We start from the raw sequence: 20481 nt of genomic DNA on the forward strand, positions 1-20481 counted from the left end.
TTGAGTCTGAGATATCTTTTCTCCTCCCAAGGTAATGGTAGCATCTAGATTCTTAGTACCAATGAAAAGATACACTTCGATGACTTTTAACTCCTCTGCCCAACGAAGTTTCTTAAGATTGGTATCCATGCACCATATCTTGTCAGCATCGATGGTATAGATTCCTCCAAATGGACTCCAGTTGATACCCCATCCTCTATGCACCCTTGGAATAGGTGGTGCAAACACCCTATCCAAAATCATCATCACCCTTTTTCGAAACTGATAATTTGGTGATTGGCATGCATTTTCAAACATGATGGTGAACACCTGGAATTTCTGGTAGGCTGAATGAACATTTTCCAGTACCAGGAAAGTTCAGCCTTCAATACCATATAAAAACTCAAAACAATTTTTCTAGGTTCTTCTATTATTTCAAACATTCGCATCCTTCAATATCCAAACATCAATCTAAAAATCTCCCCAAGCTTTAACCTAAGCTCTGATACCAGTGTGAGGTCCCTGCCCCTTGTCGAGAGGAGCGGAGTACCTTTGATAGGTCTCCAATCCTGATAAGGAAAAACCAACGGACATTGCCTTAGCTACTACATAGCCACGGGCATGAACCGTTAGTGAAGGATTGGTCCTATCTCGCTATGGCGGAGCGTGACCACCATAACCCTATCTAAAAACTATCTATAATCAATTATACCTAAAAGTATAAATCTTAGAGTGGCCAACCTGTGCGCTTTTTTCTCCATGTTTCAGAAGCACAGCCGCCAAGGCTTGTCTCTTTTAAGATTTATGACTAAAAACAAATTTTAGCGTTGGAAAGTTACCCGACTCATCGGGTCCACCCGTCCATAGAATGATACCGTCGGGGTATCATTCTTCCACTTTCCACACCACACTCACCCTTCTTTTGTTATCTAATTACTACCACACTGTTTAAACATACATGTTCCTTTACTTTATTTATGATACTGATTCGTTAAAACAGCCCTTCAAACAGTATTACAAACAATTGTCAAACAAGAAGCCGTCCAATTTTAAACCAACAACCCTTGGATTAGGTTCACTCAAGAATCTCTACTGGCGCTATTATGTCCGATCGGTGTATACATTATTCATAAAAACCCTTGTCCTCATGAGCGTCCCATACCGCTCGACAAGTACTCGTTGTGCTAATCTGGACGTACTCCCGTCACAGCAACAACGGTGCCAATCTGGGCGTCATCCTCACGCCACGGCAAAACAAAACCGTAGTATCCAGCTGGGCTAATCTGGGTGTGCTCCCACCACAGCATCAGCGGTGCCATCTTGGGCGTCATCTCACGCCTCGGCAACTGCCACATAATACCATCGCTAATAAGTAGAGAGACTTGAGAGAAACCATACCGAAGGTTTTGGACAAACATTCTTTCCTATAGCAATCAGTTTAACCAGACAATCTTTCCTACTTGTCAAACATATGACGAGTTTCTTGGGGTTAAGCCCCGTGGTTTCGGTCCATGTTTTCTTTTCATAACGTAAATAATATATTCCTATGGTCTCGTATATGTAATGATCCATAACTTAAAACTACAATACTAACCTGTACCATAGCTCCGATTGATCCGATTAGTGGAGACATAGCATTTTCCGCAGGGATTCCACCGTTACTTGTACTAGCTTCATGATCATTAGCGCCTTGGATTCGAGCACGCTTTGGAGCCATTTTTTTTTTACTACACTTATGTTATACACTTAGAACTTTAAATTGGTCAATTTCCCTAGTAATCTCCTTGTCTTCAAAGAGAGTCTGTAATTTGAACCCTCGCCAACTCGGATTTACACTTAGTGTTGTTGTTCTACATCTAATTTCTATACATCAAATATTTTCTAATCTTAATTAATCAAAAATTAAGTGTGTAAATTACGAGTGAAAGTTTAGGAATGCATTACTTTTATGCATGACATTTCTAATCCAATTCTAACTTCAATTTCTATACTTCAACTAAATCAATTTTTAGTATTATTAAAAATTCTATTTAACCTAATTGATAATAACATTGGTGAATGAGAATTTCATCATGTATAATAAGAATATGATGAGTTCTCTTATGTATTAACTATACATAAGTTAATAGTGAAGATCTACTAACTAGAGAGAGTAGATATACTTAAAGACATTGGAGTAAAAGAAAACATACACACACATCTTTTCTAAATTTAATTGAATCTTACTAATCCATTAGAAAGATTAGAGTAAAGGAGAACACACACACATACTTTTCTAAAGCTAATTGAATCTCACCAATCTATTAAAGAGATTAGAGTAAAAGATAACACACACACACACACACACATATCCTTCTTAAAGCTAATTGAATCTTACTAATCTATTAGAAGATTAGAGTAATAATAGATAGCACACACACACACATAACTAATTGAATCTTACTAATCTATTAGAGAGATTAGAGTAAGAGATAGCGCACACACACACACATAACTAATTGAATCTTACTAATCCATTAGAGATTAGAGTAAGAGATAGCACACATACACATAGCTAATTGAATCTTAGTAATCTATTAGAGAGATTAGAGTAAAAGATAGCACACACACACACACACACATCTAATTGAATCTTACTAATCTATTAGAGATTAGAGTAAGAGATAGCACACATACACGCATATCCTTCTTAAAGTTAATTGAATGCTTAATTAATACACACCTTGTTAGTCCACTAGAGTTTTTGCTCTCTTAGTGGTTTGTGGACGCTTTCTCTCTAAGAGAAGTGGCAGCACTTCGTGAGCGCTATAGAGGCAATCTCTATGTCTAAAGTGTGAGCATGGATGCTCTATTTATAGCGGAAAGAAAAATGTCCAACTTTTTTTTTTAAAAATATATATATATTTTTTTTTCAAAAATCATATCCACGTTTTTGGTACCCTTGTGGTACCCATGAGCTTGACCACTTTGTCATTATCATCAAAAGATAAGGGCACTCCTTTCCATGTGATAGTGTGTCCCACTTTGTCCCCTCCTATGTGATCCATGTGCCTTCATTTGTCATACCTATGTATTCTTTTGTCTTTATAATTATTTTATTTATTTCTTTGATGATAATTTACTTTACATTTTCAAGTTAAACTTTACAGGTTTATATTAACTTTAGAGTAGTAAAAGAAAATTCTACAATCAATAAATAAGTCTTGCAATAAGTTAGTTAGTGATTCATATAGCTAAACATGTCAGAATTTTGTAGCGTAAATTTTAAATTCTAGGTTTTCTCAACCTACGATTCATAATTTGAACTTGAATATCTTAAATAATGAGTGATGGTTAAAAAAAATTCAATTGCATAATAGAACTTGTGTGAAATTTGAAAGTAGAGACCTTACACCTTTTGACACGCGATGCAGCTCCATCTCCTTCACATACTCGCATAAGTACTTGGTTACATCTTTGCCATTGAATTGATCCATTCTATTGAGGACTGCTTGTATCGCCTTCGTTGCCTGAAATCTCCCTTCTTTCAGTGGCATGTTGTTGTTGCATGAACATTGCAAATGCTTGAAACATTTCCATTGTTCATGGGTCAAAATGCATACCCTGTTGCTCAACATGATCACCCATGGTTACGCACAAACTTTCACTCTGGCAGTTTCGCGTCCGGTTCACCAAAAATATGTCAAGAAGTTGGCCGTCTTGCAAGGAAGGCACCGGGCCTCTTGCTGTGAGAGTTTTTAAGGAAGCTCAAGGGTTATGAGAAGGAGCTAAGATGTAGATAACATAGCTTCTAGAGCTAAAGAATAAATGTAGCCAAAGAAGCCGCTCACTTTTCCTTACAAACACATACGTGATGGAGAGAACTCATGAAAGATAGTCAAAACAAAACAAGAATGAAAACATCGAGATTACGATCATATCGTATCATGGGTAGGATAAAAGGGTTAATGGATGAGTTAATGATATTTAATCTTTGTTGTCCAAATAAGCTACGGATTGCTCTTTGGAACTATAGCTTTGTGCTTACTATAATGTATATGTTTTGTCTAGCGATGGGAATTAGTTGTGAGTACAAATCCTCTTGATTCATAATAAAATAACCACACTCACATCAGAGGAGAAGTTATAGTCAATAATAGGTAGTATGATGGGATATGGTGAGAGAAGTACTTCGTTGAGCCTTTGAGGACCAAATAGAAACACTATGCGTTGCTGAAAGGGAATCTTTCGACTAATCCAAATGTTGACCCTAATAGATTGCACAGAATGGAAATGAAATAAATCGCCTCGATGTGGATTATGGTTATTCATCGATGATAAACTTAGTATGTTCAAAGATAAAGGTGTGAAAGAAGTGAAAGGAGAAGAAGAAGAGAGTTTCTCTCCCAAGCCCTATTGTTGCCCTTAGGCAATAAGGATACTGCGGGGAGAGAAGCACCTGTAGCAAGGAGATTCTAGAGTTTGTGGAAGAGAATGAGAACCTTAAGAGAGAGATATGCTTGTGGAAGATGAAGATATGGTTACTTACCTTGTGCACATAATTGTTTCCTGCAAGAAGATTGTACCCATTACATTGACAAGGTTGCTGCTTGAATACCTTCCAATGAAACAATTAGGACACAACAATAGAGATCAAAGGAGGATTAACATAGAATTATAGATAGATCTAAGTATGGTGGTAGTATTAAAGATAGATAATGAGAGATAGAGATAGAGTTAGAGACAAGTATTGGACTAGATATGCAAATGAAAGTAAAACTAGCAACATATATCTTACATGAGAGCAATCGCCACCACCTTAATGGAGAGAGAAGATGAGGCAAGACTTTAGCCTTTCTTCAAGAGAAAGTGTGGCACTAAGATGAGTGTGACACTATGGAATTGATCTATTCTCACTCACTCATAACTTGCCCCAATGAAGAGAAGGTTGCCCTTCTTATAGGTGAGGGAGCAATGTTTTACATAATCACTTGATTAGGCTAAAGAGTTAGCCCAAATAAAATGTTATTTGGATATTTCTTAAAATGGGAAATGTTAGGACTCAAAATATCATGAAATTCAGCATCTTGGGTCGTTGAGGCTCCATGTGGGTGCATGATGTATGTGGGCCCCACCTAGGCATCTTCTGTGTGGCTCCAGCAGGGGGTCCCAACTTGTGTGTCTTGTCCTTCAAGGCATCTTTGAGGTGTCACATTCACATGCTTGTGTCTTTTATCCTCAAAATATCTTATTTTATGGAAAAAGACCAAGATTACCTCTTTTCACTTGATTCACCTGTTTACCATCTCTTCTTGCAGTGTAGTTGTGAGAGGATTTTTCACTCTCTTCCCTGTAACTCGGATTGACATGCTTCAAAAGGAAAAATTGGCCTACTAACAGATCTTGACTTGGTTTTGGCATTTTCTCCACGCCCTTAGGTCGGGATTTTCAAATTGGAATGGTCCAAGAAGCTTTGGATCTTCCTTTTCATAATGTCTTGTAGTAGGCCCTTCCCTCTTGTATGTATCCAAGAAGGTATGCATTAATGAAGGGTTATATTATTAAATAAATGTGAAAAGAAGAAAATAATTTATATATGGTAGGGTATAGCTGAGATATTAGAAGAAATATACAAATGCTTTTCCCCCAGACAAAAAGAGGCACAATCATTGATACTTCTCTTGCAGTACTTTCTAATAGTAATGTACATTTATATTACTTCAAAGGTAATACTAAGGTATGGTAGAAAGCTTTTATTTATGCGTATGAGTATTATATGAAGTATACTTATGCATCAAAAAGTCACAAGATAAATCGTTTAATGCCCGTTCCCACTATATACGTGCCACAACACGACAGCGCGCACGTGTGTGTGTGTGTGTGTGTGTGTGTGTGTGTGTGTGTGTGTGTGTGTGTGTGTGTGTGTGTGTGTGTGTGTGTGTGTGAGAGAGAGAGAGAGAGAGAGAGAGAGAGAGAGAGAGAGAGAGAGAGAGACAGTTTCCCTGACATCCAGCTGGTTGTAAGAAACTGGGGACTGGAAAATGCTTGTCACCACCTATTCCTGTTATATATATGCCCTTGACCCGTGCTATATATAGACTCCTTGTGTTTCATGTGAGGCTTGGCTCTTGGCCTTAGATTACGCCCCACTTAGAGAATCATTTCTATCCTCAAAAACAAAAGTAATGATATCTAAGTAAGAACACAAATTTTTTCCATAGTGGCACCCCTCATGGTCCAGCTATCCATTTGATCGATAAATGGTTTAGGAGGAGGTTCAATGAAACCAAGAAGAACATCTTGATTTTCCACATTATTGTCATTTTGCAATTGTGTGTATCACCGACTTATATCTAACATACTGTGTAGACTAATTATAACTCACTTGAGTGTTTTAAATGAGTTACCACAACTAAGAGGTGTTTAAATGAATAAGCAGCTTTCAGACATTCTGAAGGTGCTAGAACATGTAAGCCTCTTTTCAACTTTCCATGAAAGTGACATACTGACATAACTTAGCAACAAAGATTAAGTCCTCATTAACTTATCAGTAGCTGTCATTTCTCATCCATATGCAACCCCATTATAATTGGTGATCAAGTTTGCAAATATACATAAACATGAAGGAACTAAACCTAGTCGTCGCAACATGCTTTACATCATGATAAGCAACTCCAAACTAGAGACATCATCTCTCCAATTGGATTGCTTCTCGCTAACGTACGCTCTTAGCATATTATGTTACCATATACATGTGGTAGTGATGTGTGTAAACACACTAGGACTGTCGGGGCATTTTTCCCCTCTTTAGAAGGTTTTTCCTCCGTGCATTGTATATATGCCCATCACTCTAGGGCTATCTATCCTTCTATTTGAACACTAAGTAATACACTCTCTATTGTGTGCCTTGAGCTTCCTTCGTCTTCTCCAAGCTGTGTGTGTTTTCCTGCAACACTAATTCCAACAATTGGTATCAGAGCACGTTGCATCCTCCCGGGCTTAGTCGCCGGCTGCTTTAGCACACGCCTCCTCACTTTCTCCGATTTCAGTGAGCTTTGGCGAGCGTTCGCATGTAGCTTTTGGATTCAAACACATTTCAGCCTCCGTTTCACTTCAAGCAGGTTTGCACAGGAAATTTCGTCATTTAGTGCAGAATATTTGCGAGTGTAATTTTTGCATAACAAGTCCCATACAGTTCCATGGCTGACAACAACACAGATGTGTTCAAGATGTTTGCTGATGAGGACAGGTTGGATGGGGAAAATTACCCTATGTGGGCTTACATCATGCAACATGTTCTTGTGTCAAAGGTCGTTTGGAATATTGTGCAGGGCATTGATGTACGTCCTGGTTCTGAGGATGTAGGCCATGTTGAGGATGTGGCAGGTCTTGCTGAAAGCATTGATGTGGTTAGAGTTGTTTTGCCTAGGGTATAACAAGCTCGTTGGGATGTAAAGGATGTGCAGGCTCATGCGTTGATTGCGTTGTCTGTGAAGCGCACCATTACTCCTCACATTCCTTCAACAAAATCTACAAAACAGGCTTGGGATATTTTGGCTTGTCTTTAAGCAAGCCGCAATGAGGCAAAAATTGCGTTTATGCGTAAAGAGCTAGAGTCAAAGATTATGCATGAGGAAGATGATATGGACACTTTCCTTGTTGGTGTCAAGGATATCAATGAGCAACTTATTTCTACAGGTGAAGTCATTGGATAGTTCCCTTGTGCAGATTGTTCTTGATGCCTTTCCAGACTCTTACCAGACTTTTTCTAATACTTGGACACTTATGACCCAAGGAAATCCTGAGATTGTCAAGTTTGATTCATTGTGCACATTGTTGTTGTTGTTGGGGTATAAAGCCCAATGTGAGCGCCCAGGTAAGTGGGCGGGCCGCAAGGTATGTACACATATTCTTTTGTAAAAACCTAATAAGAACTCACTATATGAAGGAGTACGAGCGGAAGTGCGACGCGAGAGAGAGTGCGAGAAGAAGAGCACGGCGATATGGTGAACTCGCTCTACTGTAATGTGTAGAGCATAGTGAGTTCTTATTAGGTTTTTATAAAAGAATATGTGTACATACCTGGAGGCCCGCCCACTTACCTGGGCGACCACATTGGGCTTTATACCCCAACAACCTCCCACTTAAAGTCCAATGTGGTACTTTAAGTGTGAGAGAAGCTACTATACAAGCTAATATACAAGAGATGTAGAGAAGTGATGTACTACCCTACACCTAACTGCTCGATTACATTGATTACATTTTTAGAGACATTTGATACATAAATCATGTAAAGTCCTCCAGACTTTACTCCATGTGCTACTGTCATAGAACCCTTGGATATCTTCCACATGTTCTGTCCAAAAGTGGTGATGTAGCCAGCATCATCAAGTAAACCTGTGCTGATGAAGATCTTTGTAATTGCGGGAACATGTCTCACATTTTTCAACGTGAAAGAAGAGCCATTCTGAAACTTCAATTGAACATCTCCAACACCTAAGATCTCACATGCCTGCCCATTACCTAGCCGAACATGACCTTTAGTGGTCACATAAGAGGTAAACCACTCCTTGTTTGGAGACACATGAAGTGATGCCCCTGAGTCTATAATCCAGTCACTCAGTGCATGTCCATCAGATGCTGTAAGAAGAGCTGAGTCCATTGTATTCTTCAAGAAGTAGATATCTCCTGACACTAGACTGTCATCCTCTACAACAGTGTTTGTCACATTTATTTCTTGAATTTTCACTGAGGACTTGTTCTTCTCACCATGGTCTTCAGCTTTCTCTTTGCATTTTTCTGCTTTCCATTCTCTGCAGTCTCTTTTCATGTGACCCTTCTTGCCACAATGGTAGCATTCTATGCATAGCTGCCAAATGGGTTTTGGGCTGAAGCTGTATCAACAGCTGTTCATCCTGTAAATAGATCTCCTAGCAAGGTTTTGCAGAAGGATTCAGTGCCAGAGATGGTATGGTCAGGCAAAATGCCCTCATACAAGCATCTCAGAGTCTTTGGCTGTGAGGCATATACTCACGTTCCAAAGGAATTTAGGAACAAACTTGAGCCAAAGAGTAGAAAGTGCATCTTTCTAGGCTATGGTAATTTATGTGAGATGGGGTACAGACTTTGGGATCCCGAATCCAGAAAGGTTGTCCGCAGCCATGATGTTCACTTTAATGAATCCAAATATCATTCTAAACCAGAGAGGGTTGAGGAGATTAGAAGAGTTGTCTTCCAAGAAGATGGACCTGCACGTGCAAGACAAAATGTCAGGGCTCAAGAGGAGCAAGGACAGGATAGAGTGTAACCACAGGTTGTGGCTGAGCCTGAGCCACCTATTGTGCATAGATCTGAACATGTCACGTGACCTCCTGATAGGTTTGTTCCATTTATGAACTATGTCATGTTGACTGATTGCAATGAGCCTTCATGTTACAAGGAAGAAGTGAAAATGAAGGACTCCGGGAATTGGCAATTGTCCATGTAGTCAGAGATGACAGCTCTGCATAAAAACAAGACATGGAAGCTAGTTAAATCACCACAGGGCAAAAAGGCTCTACCTTGTAAATGGGTTTACAAGTATAAGATCACCGCTCAAGATAGTCAGCCAAAGTACAAAGCAAGGCTTGTTGCCAAGGGCTTTAAGCAAGAGCAAGGCATTGACTTTGATGAAGTCTTCTCTCCGGTGGTCAAGATGACTACATTGAGATGCTTTCTTGCATTGGTTGCCATATTAGATTTGGTGTTGCACCAAATGGATGTCAAGACACTGTTCTTGCATGGTGATTTAGATGTGGAAATTTACATGCAGCAGCCAGAAGGGTTTGTTGAGAAAGGCAAGGAAGATTGGGTATGCCAGTTGTTAAAGAGTCTTTATGGCTTAAAACAATCACCGAGGGCATGGTACCATCAGTTCCACAAGTTTATGATTTCTCAAGGCTACAAACGTAGTGAGTCCGATCACTGTCTATATACAAAGAAGGCTAAGGATGGCAATTGGCTGATCCTTATTTTGTATGTGGATGACATGTTGATTGCTGGCAAGCACTTGGAAGAAATTTCAGCTTTGAAGTCAAAGATGGCAAAATCCTTTGACATGAAAGACATGGGTGAGGCAAGTCATATACTTGGTATGCGCATTGAGAGAGACAGATCAAAGAAGTTGATTTGGTTATCTCAAACAGAGTATATTGACAAGATTTTGCAACGTTTCAATATGGAGAAGGGAAAGGCATTCAGTGTTCCATTGCCACCATATGTGAAACTTAGCAAACAAGATTGTCCTGTGTCTGAGGAAGAACAGGCTGAAATGGATAAGATTCCATATGCGTCTACAGTGGGTAGTTTGATGTATGCAATGGTTGCTACTCGCTCATACATTGCATTTGCAGTTGGAGTAGTAAGTCGATACATGTCAAACCCAGGCAAGAAACGTTGGGAGGTAGTGAAAGGAATATTCAGATACCTGAAAGCTACAAAGAGTATGCGTATATGCTATGGGAGTCAGGAGCTAAGTGTAAAGGGTTTTACAGACTCAGATTATGCAGGTGACTTAGACAATAGAAGGTCTATGTCAGGGTATGTCTTTAAATTGGCTGGTGGAGCAGTATCATGGCGTTCTAGATTACAAGATTGTGTTACTCACTCTACTACAGAGGCTGAATATGTTGCAGCATCAGAGGCATGCAAAGAATAAATTTGGATTAATTGACTAGTAACAGATTTGGGAATCAAAGAAGAGATGCCTGTGTTATATTGTGATAGCCAGAGTGCTATACAACTGGCTCGCAATCCAGTTTATCACTCAAAGACAAAGCATGTGGATGTGAAGTATCATTTGATTAGGGAAATGCTCGACGATAAGCAAATTCAGCTTGTCAAAGTTCACACCACAGAAAATCTTGTTGATCTACTTACAAAAGGACTTCCCTCAGAGAGCTTTGCCAATTTTCACAAGCAGTTAGGTGTAGGGTAGTACATCACTTCTCTACATCTCTTGTATATTAGCTTGTATAGTAGCTTCTCTCACACTTAAAGTACCACATTGGACTTTAAGTGGGAGGTTGTTGGGGTATAAAGCCCAATGTGGTCGCCCAGGTAAGTGGGTGGGCCGCAAGGTATGTACACATATTCTTTTGTAAAAACCTAATAAGAACTAACTATGCTCTACACATTACAGTAGAGAGAGTTCACCATATCGTTGTGCTCTTCTTCTCGCACTCTCTCTCACGTGGAACTTCCGCTCGTACTCCTTCAGTTGCAATAGTCACTTTCCAAAAAAAAAAAGGACTCGACAGCGTGCAATTGAACATGATTTTATTTCTTCTCAAAGAAAGGGTGGTAGCAACAATGCAACCACTTCTTATAGTTCTTTTGCGAGTGGAAAATAACTTGTTCCTAATGCTTCTACTGGCAATAATTTTTCTGGAAATTCTGGTGATAAGGGAAAAAAGAAGATGCGTTGCCATTTTTGTAAAGTTAATGATCACTTGATCAAGCAATGTCCTAAGTTGAAGGCCAAAGAGGCCAAGAAGAAAAAGGGTGGTTCCACTACAAATGATGGTTCCACTACAAATGCAGCCATTGTTGAGTCTTCTCTGAAAGGAGACTGTGATATTGATGTTGATGCAGAATGGGCTTTTAGTGCAGAGTGCACTTACAATCCTGTTGTCCATGATGCATGCATGTCAGTTGAGTTGCTGCAGATTCACGTATGTGGTATTTTGACAGTGGTGCTTCAAAGCACATTACCTCACATCATAAATTGTTCACCTCTCTCGAGTCTGTCCCTCATGGGAATTTAGTCACTTGTGCCAACAATGCCTCTTATCCGGTTCAGGGAGTTGGAAAGATTGTGCTTACTGCTGCAAATGGCAGTTCTTTCACACTTGTTGATGCACTTTATGTACCTGGTATCAAGAAGAATCTTTTGTCTGTATCTGCACTTTCTAGACTTGGACTTGTATTCAAATTTTTGATGACAATTCTACAGTTCATGTTCTCAGGTTTTGGTGATGAAATTGTTGCATTTGGCCTTTTGTGTCATGGGCTGTATAAGCTCACTTTGTATGACAAGTGTGGACAAAATTTTGCAAATGCAGTTGCAGATTCATGGGCATTTGAATTTTGCCAATTTGCTGCGTTTGCAAAAATATGATATGGTTGCTTCTTTGCAGCCTCTTGAAGCACCTGTCAAACATGTTTGTGAAGGCTGTATTTTAAGTAAAATGCAGTGTTCTAAGTTTCCAAAGGATGGTTCAATTAGGGCACATGCAGGTTACAGCTTGTGCATAGTGATGTTTGTGGGCCCATGCAAACTGCATCCTTGGGCAATTACCTTTACTTCATGACTTTCATTGACGATTACTCCAGACATGCATGGGTATTTTCGCTTAAAGAGAAGTCTGAAGTTTTTATTTGCTTCAAAAGTTTCTGGCTATGGCTGAAAATGTCTCGAAATGTACTATGGACACCCTCCGTTCCGATCGAGGGGGGGAGTATATGTCTCATGAATTTAATGCATTTCTGACTAGTCATGGATAAAACACCAATGTAGAGTGCCTTATATGCCTCAACAAAATGGTGTTGCTGGAGAGGAAAAACAGGTCACTTACAAAAATGGCACGATGTATGGTCAAAAGTCAAGCTTTGCCGCATTCTTTTTGGCTTGAAGCCATCATGTGTGCCATTTATGTACTAAATAGGTGTCCTACAAAATCTTTGTAGTCTATTACTCCATATGAATCATGGCTACTTTGCATATGCTTTGATGCCACAAAAAACATTGCAGAAAATTGGATGATAAGGCTATCAAATGTATTTTTGTTGGTTATAGTGTTGAAAGCAAAGGTTACAGGTTGTACCATCCACAAATTAAGCGTATTCTGGTTTCACGGGATGTTGTGTTTGTGGAAGATTCTGTTGTGGTTGTGTTTGAGGCAAATGTACAACCTACGGGGGTTTCTGAAAATGTTATAGATTAGTCTATTAGTGATGCCGATGTACATGATGTCCTTGATGAGGAGAGAGCTGAAAATGAGCACGCTAGAGGTATGCCAAAATGGCTAGTGCATACATTGCATGATAGTAAATTGGATACACCTTTGCCTAGTCGTACTCGCTTAGAGTCTTTCCATGGATCTTATGCATCAGATTGTTATGCTTTGGCTGTGTCTCGCTTACATGATGTTGAGGAGCCTCTGTCTTTTGATGAAGCACAGAATTCAGAAAATTGGATGTCTACCATGCAATCAGAATATGATGCACTTATCAAAAGTGCATCAGATTGTTATGCTTTGGCTGTGTCTTTCGTACATGATGTTGAGGAACCTCTGTCTTTTGATGAAGCATAGAATTCATAAAATTGGATGTCTACCATGCAATCAGAATATGATGCACTTATAAAAAATGACACATGGACTTTATGTGATTTGCCTCATGGCAAAAAGGCCATTGGTACGAAGTGGGTTTACAAGTTGAAACTCAAGCCGGATGGTGAGATCGATCTCCATAAGGCTCGACTTGTTGCAAAGGGTTATGCACAACAAAAAGGCATAGATTATGAAGAGACTTTTGCTCCCACTTGTCATATGACTACTGTGCATTTATGTAACGCAACCTCGCGGATTTGTCAAGAAAGGACAAGAGGACAAAGTGTGCAGATGTAAGAAGGCTTTGTATGGGTTGAAGTAATCTCCTCGTGCTTAGTATGAGAAAGCCGACACTTATTTGGTCAAACGAGGCTTTCGTAACAGTCCAACAGAAAGCACATTGTATGTAAAGCGTGAGGGTGATGGACTTTCTCATTGTGGTTCTTTATGTAAATGATTTGCTGATCATTGGACCAAATGAGAGACATATTGTTGAATTTAAGGCTGACTTGAATGCTACTTTCAAATGAAAGATTTGGGGTTGTTGCTTGCATCATTACTTGAGGATACAATTTAAGGAGTGTTTTGGTGGTATTTCCTTGTGTCAGAAAAGTTGCATAGAGACATTGCTATGTAAGTTTGGACTTGAGGATTGCAAACCTATTGCCACTCCCATGGAAACAGGTTTGAAGTTGAGTCTACATGATATTGGTGATCCTGCTGATGTCACTCTTCACCAAATTGTTGTTGGCTGCCTCATTTATGTATGCAACACGAGGCCGGATATTCAGTTTGTAGTCTTAGAGGTCAATAGATTTATGCATAGCCCAGGGTCGAAGCATTGGTAGGTCGTCAAGAGGATTTTTTGCTAACTTAGTGGCACTTTACATCTTGTCTTGTTTTATCCCAAGGGGAGATCATTGTCGCCAGACTTACATGCTTTTTCGGACTCAGATTAGGCTGGTTGTTTTGACATGCGAGTGTCCACAAGTGGTTTTTGTTTCATGTTTGGCAGTTCATGTATATCATGGTTGAGCAAGAAGCAACCTACTGTGGCCACTTCTAGTTGTGAGGCTGAGTAGAGGGCAGTCTTCACAAGTACGAATGAGTGTGTATGGCTCAGACGCCTTATGGATTATTTGGGTCTTGGACACGACATTGCCAACACTATCTACACTAACATTCAGAGCACATTCGCAGTTGCGAGGAACCCAGTTTTTCATGCTCACAAAAAGCACATTGAGGTGCATTATCACTATGTCAGGTAGAGGCTCTCAGCAAGAGAGATCAACTGGGGTTCTGTGCCAACACAGGACAACCTTGCAGATCTTTTCACGAAGGCATTGTCTCATGAGAAGCTCGAAGCTTTCCATAAAGCTTTGGGCTTACTCCCCTTTGTGGATTGATCATGTCCTCAGGGCATGGCACTTCCCTTTACTCATGTGCCAGCTCCCCTTTACCTCATCACTCGAGGGGGGATTTGTTACCATATCCATGTGGTAGTGATGTGTGTGCACACACAAGGACCGTCGGGGCATTTTTTCCCTCTTTAGGAGGTTTTTTCCCCATGCATTGTATATATGCCCATCACTCTAAGGCTATCTATCTTTTCATTTGCACACTAAGTAATACAGTCTCTGTTCTGTGCCTTGAGCTTCCTTCATCTTTTCCAAGCTGTGTGTGTTTTCGTGCAACCCTAATTCCAACATATCCTCTAGCACTAGATTACAACTTATAGAATGCCCATTTGTCTTTGGATGAGTGGCAGCATTGATATTGAGTTGCTTCTCCCCAACCATTTACTAACAATTGTCTACTATAAATGGTTGGTAAACATGGGTCACAATTACTCCCAATATTGTTGAGTAATCTGTATAATCAGTACGGATTATAAGTAACCAAACTTGGTTAACTTTAGAGATTGAATAGTGAATTGAATAAATTTTACAAAGTCTAGCTAACTTATTACCTTGGCAATCCGAATCCCTTGGTGACATTCTGCAACGAAGGTACCGGAGACCAGCATAGGCCACCGTGTTACCAATAATGATTGTAAGCAGCTTGCTATGTGGATGTAGCCCTACCCCTTGGCAGTTGAAAACTTCTTTCCATGAAAGTATAAGTGTAAAGAGGTTACTCAGTGACCATCAACTCTCATGGAGTGATTTGGCATTAGCTTGGTTATACCCCTAAAAATACCACTCCGATAGCCACAATAAGTACTAAAAACTGAACATGAGATTTTATTCACAACTAGATCTTGAAACAATCATAGCTCCTCATTGAAAGAAGAGAAAGATTCCCAAACCAAAAAGACGGACATCTGTTAAATATTGGTTTATTTTCACTAGTCTCTAATTTAATGTTCAATTTGTGAAAGAAATGCTGGGCCTTTTGAGGCTAGACTTTTGGTAATGTACCTTTCAAGTTTGAACAGTGTACTTCACCTCTGGTCAGGTATAAGATATTTGCTGAACAGAATCTTCCACAAACACAACATCCCGTGAAACCAGAATACGCTTTGTTTGTGGATGATACAACCTGTAACCTTTGCTTTCAGCACTATAACCAACAAAAATACATTTGACAGCCTTATCATCCAATTTTCTCCAATGTTTTTTGTGGCACCAAAGCATATGAAAAATATCCAAAAACACTTATGTGCTCAATGGAAGGCTTTTTATCATGCCATGCTTCATACAGAGTAATAGACTACAAAGATTTTGTAGGACACCTGTTTAGTACATAAGTGGAACACATGATGGCTTCAAGAAAAAAGAATGCAGCAAATCTTGACTTTTGACCATACATCGTGCCATTTTCGTAAGTGACTTGTTTTTCCTCTCCAACAACACCATTTTGTTGAGGCATATAAGGCACTGTACATTGGTGTTTTATCCCATGACTAGTCAGAAATGCATTAAATTCATGAGACATATACTCCCCCCCTCGATCGGAACGAAGGGTGTCCATAGTACATTTCGAGACATCTTCAGCCATAGCCAAAAAAATTTGAAGCAGCTAAAAACTTAGGACTTTGCTATAAGAGGAAATACCCATGCATGCCTGCAGTAATCATCAATGAAAGTCATGAAGTAAAGGTAATTGCCCAAGGATGGAGTTTGCATGGGCCCACAAACATCACTATGCACAAGCTGCAACCTGCATGTGGCCCTATTTGAACCATCCTTTGGAAACATAGAAAACTGCATTTTACATAAAATACATCCTTCAGAAACATGTTTGACAGGTGCTTCAAGAGGCGGCAAAGAAGCAACCCCGAAGCAACCATATCAGATTTTTGCAAACGTAGCAAATTAGCAAAATTCAGATGCCCTTCAATTTGCAGTTGCATTTGCGAATTTTTGTCCACACTTGTCATACAAAGTGAGCTTATACAGCCCAGGAAACAAAAGGCCAGATGCAACAATTTCATCACCAAAACTGAGAACACAAACTGTAGAATTGTCAACACAAATTTGACTACAAGTCCAAGTCTAGCAAGTGTAGATACAGAAAAAAGATTCTTCTTGATCCCAGGTACATAAAGTGCATCAACAAGTGTGAAAGAACTGCCATTTGTAGCAGTAAGCACAATCTTTCCAACTCCCTGAACCGGATAAGAGGCATTGTTGGCACAAGTGACTGAATTCCCATGAGGGACAGACTCGAGAGAGGTGTACAATTTACTGTGAGGTAATGTGCTTGAAGCACCACTATCAAAATACCACACAGGTGAATCTGCAGAAACTAACATGCATGCATCATGGACAGCAGGATTGTAAGTGCACTCTACACTAAAAGCCCATTCTGCATCAACATCAACATCACAGTCTCCTTTCACAGAAGACTCAACAATGGCTGCATTTGTAGTGGAACCACCCTCTTTCTTCTTAGCCTCTTTGGCCTTCAACTTAGGACATTTCTTGATCAAGTGATCATTAGCTTTACAAAAATGGCAACGCATCTTCTTTTTGCCCGTATCACCAGAATTTCCAGACGAATTACTGCCAGCAGAAGCATTAGAAACAAGTGATTTTCCACTCGGAAAAGCACCATAAGAAGTGGCTGCATTGTTGTTACCACCCTTTCTTTGAAAAGCAATAAAAGTTTGTTCAAATGCACGCTGTCTAGTACTATTTTTTTAGGAAAGTGACTCTTGCAAAAACAATGTGCACAATGCATAAAACATGACAATGTCAGGATTTCCTTGGGTCATAAGTCTCCAAGTACTAGCAAAAGTCTGGTAAGAGTCTGGCAAGGCATCAAGAATAGTCTGCACAAGGGAACTATCTGAAATGACTTCACCTGCAGAAATAATTTTTTCATTGATATCTTTGACACCAACAAGGAAAGTGTCCATATCATCTTCCTCATGCATAGTCTTTGACTCCAGCTCTTTACGCAGCAATACAATTTTTGCCTGATTGCGGCTTGCATAAAGACTAGCCAAAATATCCCAAGCCTGTTTTGTAGATTTTGTTGAATGAATGTGAGGAGTAATGGTGCGCTTCATAGACAACAAAAGCAATGCATGAGCCTGCACATCCTTTACATCCCAACGAGCTTGTTCTACCGTAGGCAAAACAACTCTAATAATATCAATCCTTGCAGCAAGACCTACCACATCTTCAGAACCAGGACGTACATTCATGCCTTGCACAATATTCCAAGAACACTTTGACACAAGAAGATGTTGCATGATGTAAGCCCACATAGGGTAATTGTCCCCATCCAACCTGTCCTCATCAGCAAACATCTTGAACACATCTGTGTTTTTGTCAGCCATGGAAAATGTATGCACCTGATGTGAAAACTGCCCAAAATGAGGAGAAACTGAGTGAGACCAGCACGTGCTATATAACATAACCCGCAGTAGATTGTATGGGACCTGTTATGGAAAAATGACACTCGTAAATATTCTGCACTAAATGACGAAATTGCCTATGCAAACCTGCTTGAAGTGAAACGGAGGACGAAATGAGTTTGAATCAAAAATCGACATGCGAATGCTTGCCAAAGCTCACTAAAATCGGAGAAAGTGAGGAGGCGTGTGCTAAAGCAGCTGGCGACTAAGCCCGGGAGGATGCAACGTGCTCTGATACCAATTGTTGGAATTAGTGTTGCAGGAAAACACACACAGCTTGGAGAAGACGAAGGAAGCTCAAGGCACACAATAGAGAGTGTATTACTTAGTGTCCAAATGAAAAGATAGATAGCCCTAGAGTGATGGGCGTATATACAATGCACGGGGGAAAAACCTTCTAAAGAGGGAAAAAATGCCCCAGCAGTCCTAGTGTGTTTACACACATCACTACCACATGTATATGGTAACATGATATGCTAAGAGCACATGTTAGCAAGAAGCAATCCAATTGGAAAGATGATCTCTCTAGTTTGGAGTTGCTTATCATGATGTAAAGCATGTTCGGACGACTAGGTTTAGTCCCTTCATGTTTATGTAGATTTTCAACCTCGATCACCAATTATAATGGGGTTGCATATGGATGAGAAATGACAGCTGCTGATAAGTTGATGAGGACTTAATTTTTGTTGCTAAGTTATGTCAGTATGTCACTTTCATGGAAAGTTGAAAAGAAGCTTACATGTTCTAGCACCTTCAGATTATTCATTTAAACACCTCTTAGTTGTGGTAACTCATTTAAAACACTCAAGTGAGTTATAAGTAGAGTCTACACACTATGTTAGATATAAGTCGGTGACACAAACAATTGCACAACAACAATAACGTTGAAAATCAAGATGTTCTTCTTGGTTTCATTGAACCTCCTACTAAACCATTTATCGGTCAAATGGATAGCTGGACCATGAGGGGTGCCACTATGGAAAACATTAGTGTTCTTACTTAGATATCATTAGTTTTGTTTTTGAGGATAGAAATGATTCTCTAAGCGGGGCGTAATGTAAGGCTAAGAGCAAAGACTCACATGCAACACAAGGGGTCTATATATAGCACGGGTCAAGGGCCTATATATATAACACGAACAGGTGGTGACAAGCATTTGCCAGTCCGCAGTTTCTTACAACCAGGATGTCAGGGAAACTCTCTCTCTCTCTCTCTCTCTCTCTCTCTCTCTCTCTCTCTCTCTCTCTCATGGCGGTGCCCCATGTGAGGATGTAACAAGTTTACGATAGAGGCATCCCTCCTCTCATTACATAATGTACTTTGGGTGGTGAGAGAGTGTCAATGGATGTACTGAGATTCTCTCTCTCTCTCTCTCTCTCTCTCTCTCTCTCTCTCTCTCTCTCTCTCTCACACACACACACACACACACACACACACACACACGTGCCCTTCCATTTTGGGACTATTGGAGACTGATGTTTGATAAAAATTGGGGTTTAGTGTATTTTTAATGGGCTAAAATTACAAAATCCTAACTAGCTTCCAAGTTTTCCTTGAAGGAAACCTGTAGATTTTTGTTAGTGCAAATACGAACAATTCTTTACATTTTGAACTAAAAGCCAAAATAATTTTTATTGTGCCCTTATTTATCCTAAAGTTACTTTGATTAGGAAAAATGTTCTGGCAAGTCCTATTCAAGACACCTCTCTCTCTCTCTCTCTCTCTCTCTCTCTCTCTCTCTCCCCGCATGCTCATCATGTTGTCCCACATGAGGTACAGACAATGCTAGTCTGAATCCAAGACCATCCAACTCTGCAAGTTTGTGCGAAGCTACAACATGCAATGCATACATATGAGGGCTGGTAGGACACCAAAGCATGGAGATACCCAACACAAGATTTTACTCAACACTATTCGATTGCACAAGGACACATTGAGAGTAACGTTTTCTAAAGCTCTTTAAAAGGAGCATATAAGCTGAAGGCAACATGTGGGTTTGTGTAGAAAGAAAAGGGAGGTTTTTTATGGCCACTGGTCTTCAAAAAGCAAAGTTGAGCCATCCAAGAAAAATAAAGTCCCTCTTCAAAAGGAAGTAGAGTCAATCCCCTTTTTGTTGGCTTTTTAAAAGAACGCTAAAAGTAAAGTTGAGTTAGGCATACTTTCAATGTTTTCAATGATGATCGAGACTTACCTTAAATGTTATTTAAGTTTTAAAATATTACTTGACTTCTCTTCCATTCTATTCTTTTAGAATGCTAAAGTGAAGCTTCACCTTGTACAATTCTA

Source organism: Adiantum capillus-veneris, chromosome 10 (assembly GCF_014529385.1).
Source record: "Adiantum capillus-veneris isolate H3 chromosome 10, ASM1452938v2, whole genome shotgun sequence".
NCBI classification, from domain to species: domain Eukaryota; kingdom Viridiplantae; phylum Streptophyta; class Polypodiopsida; order Polypodiales; family Pteridaceae; genus Adiantum; species Adiantum capillus-veneris.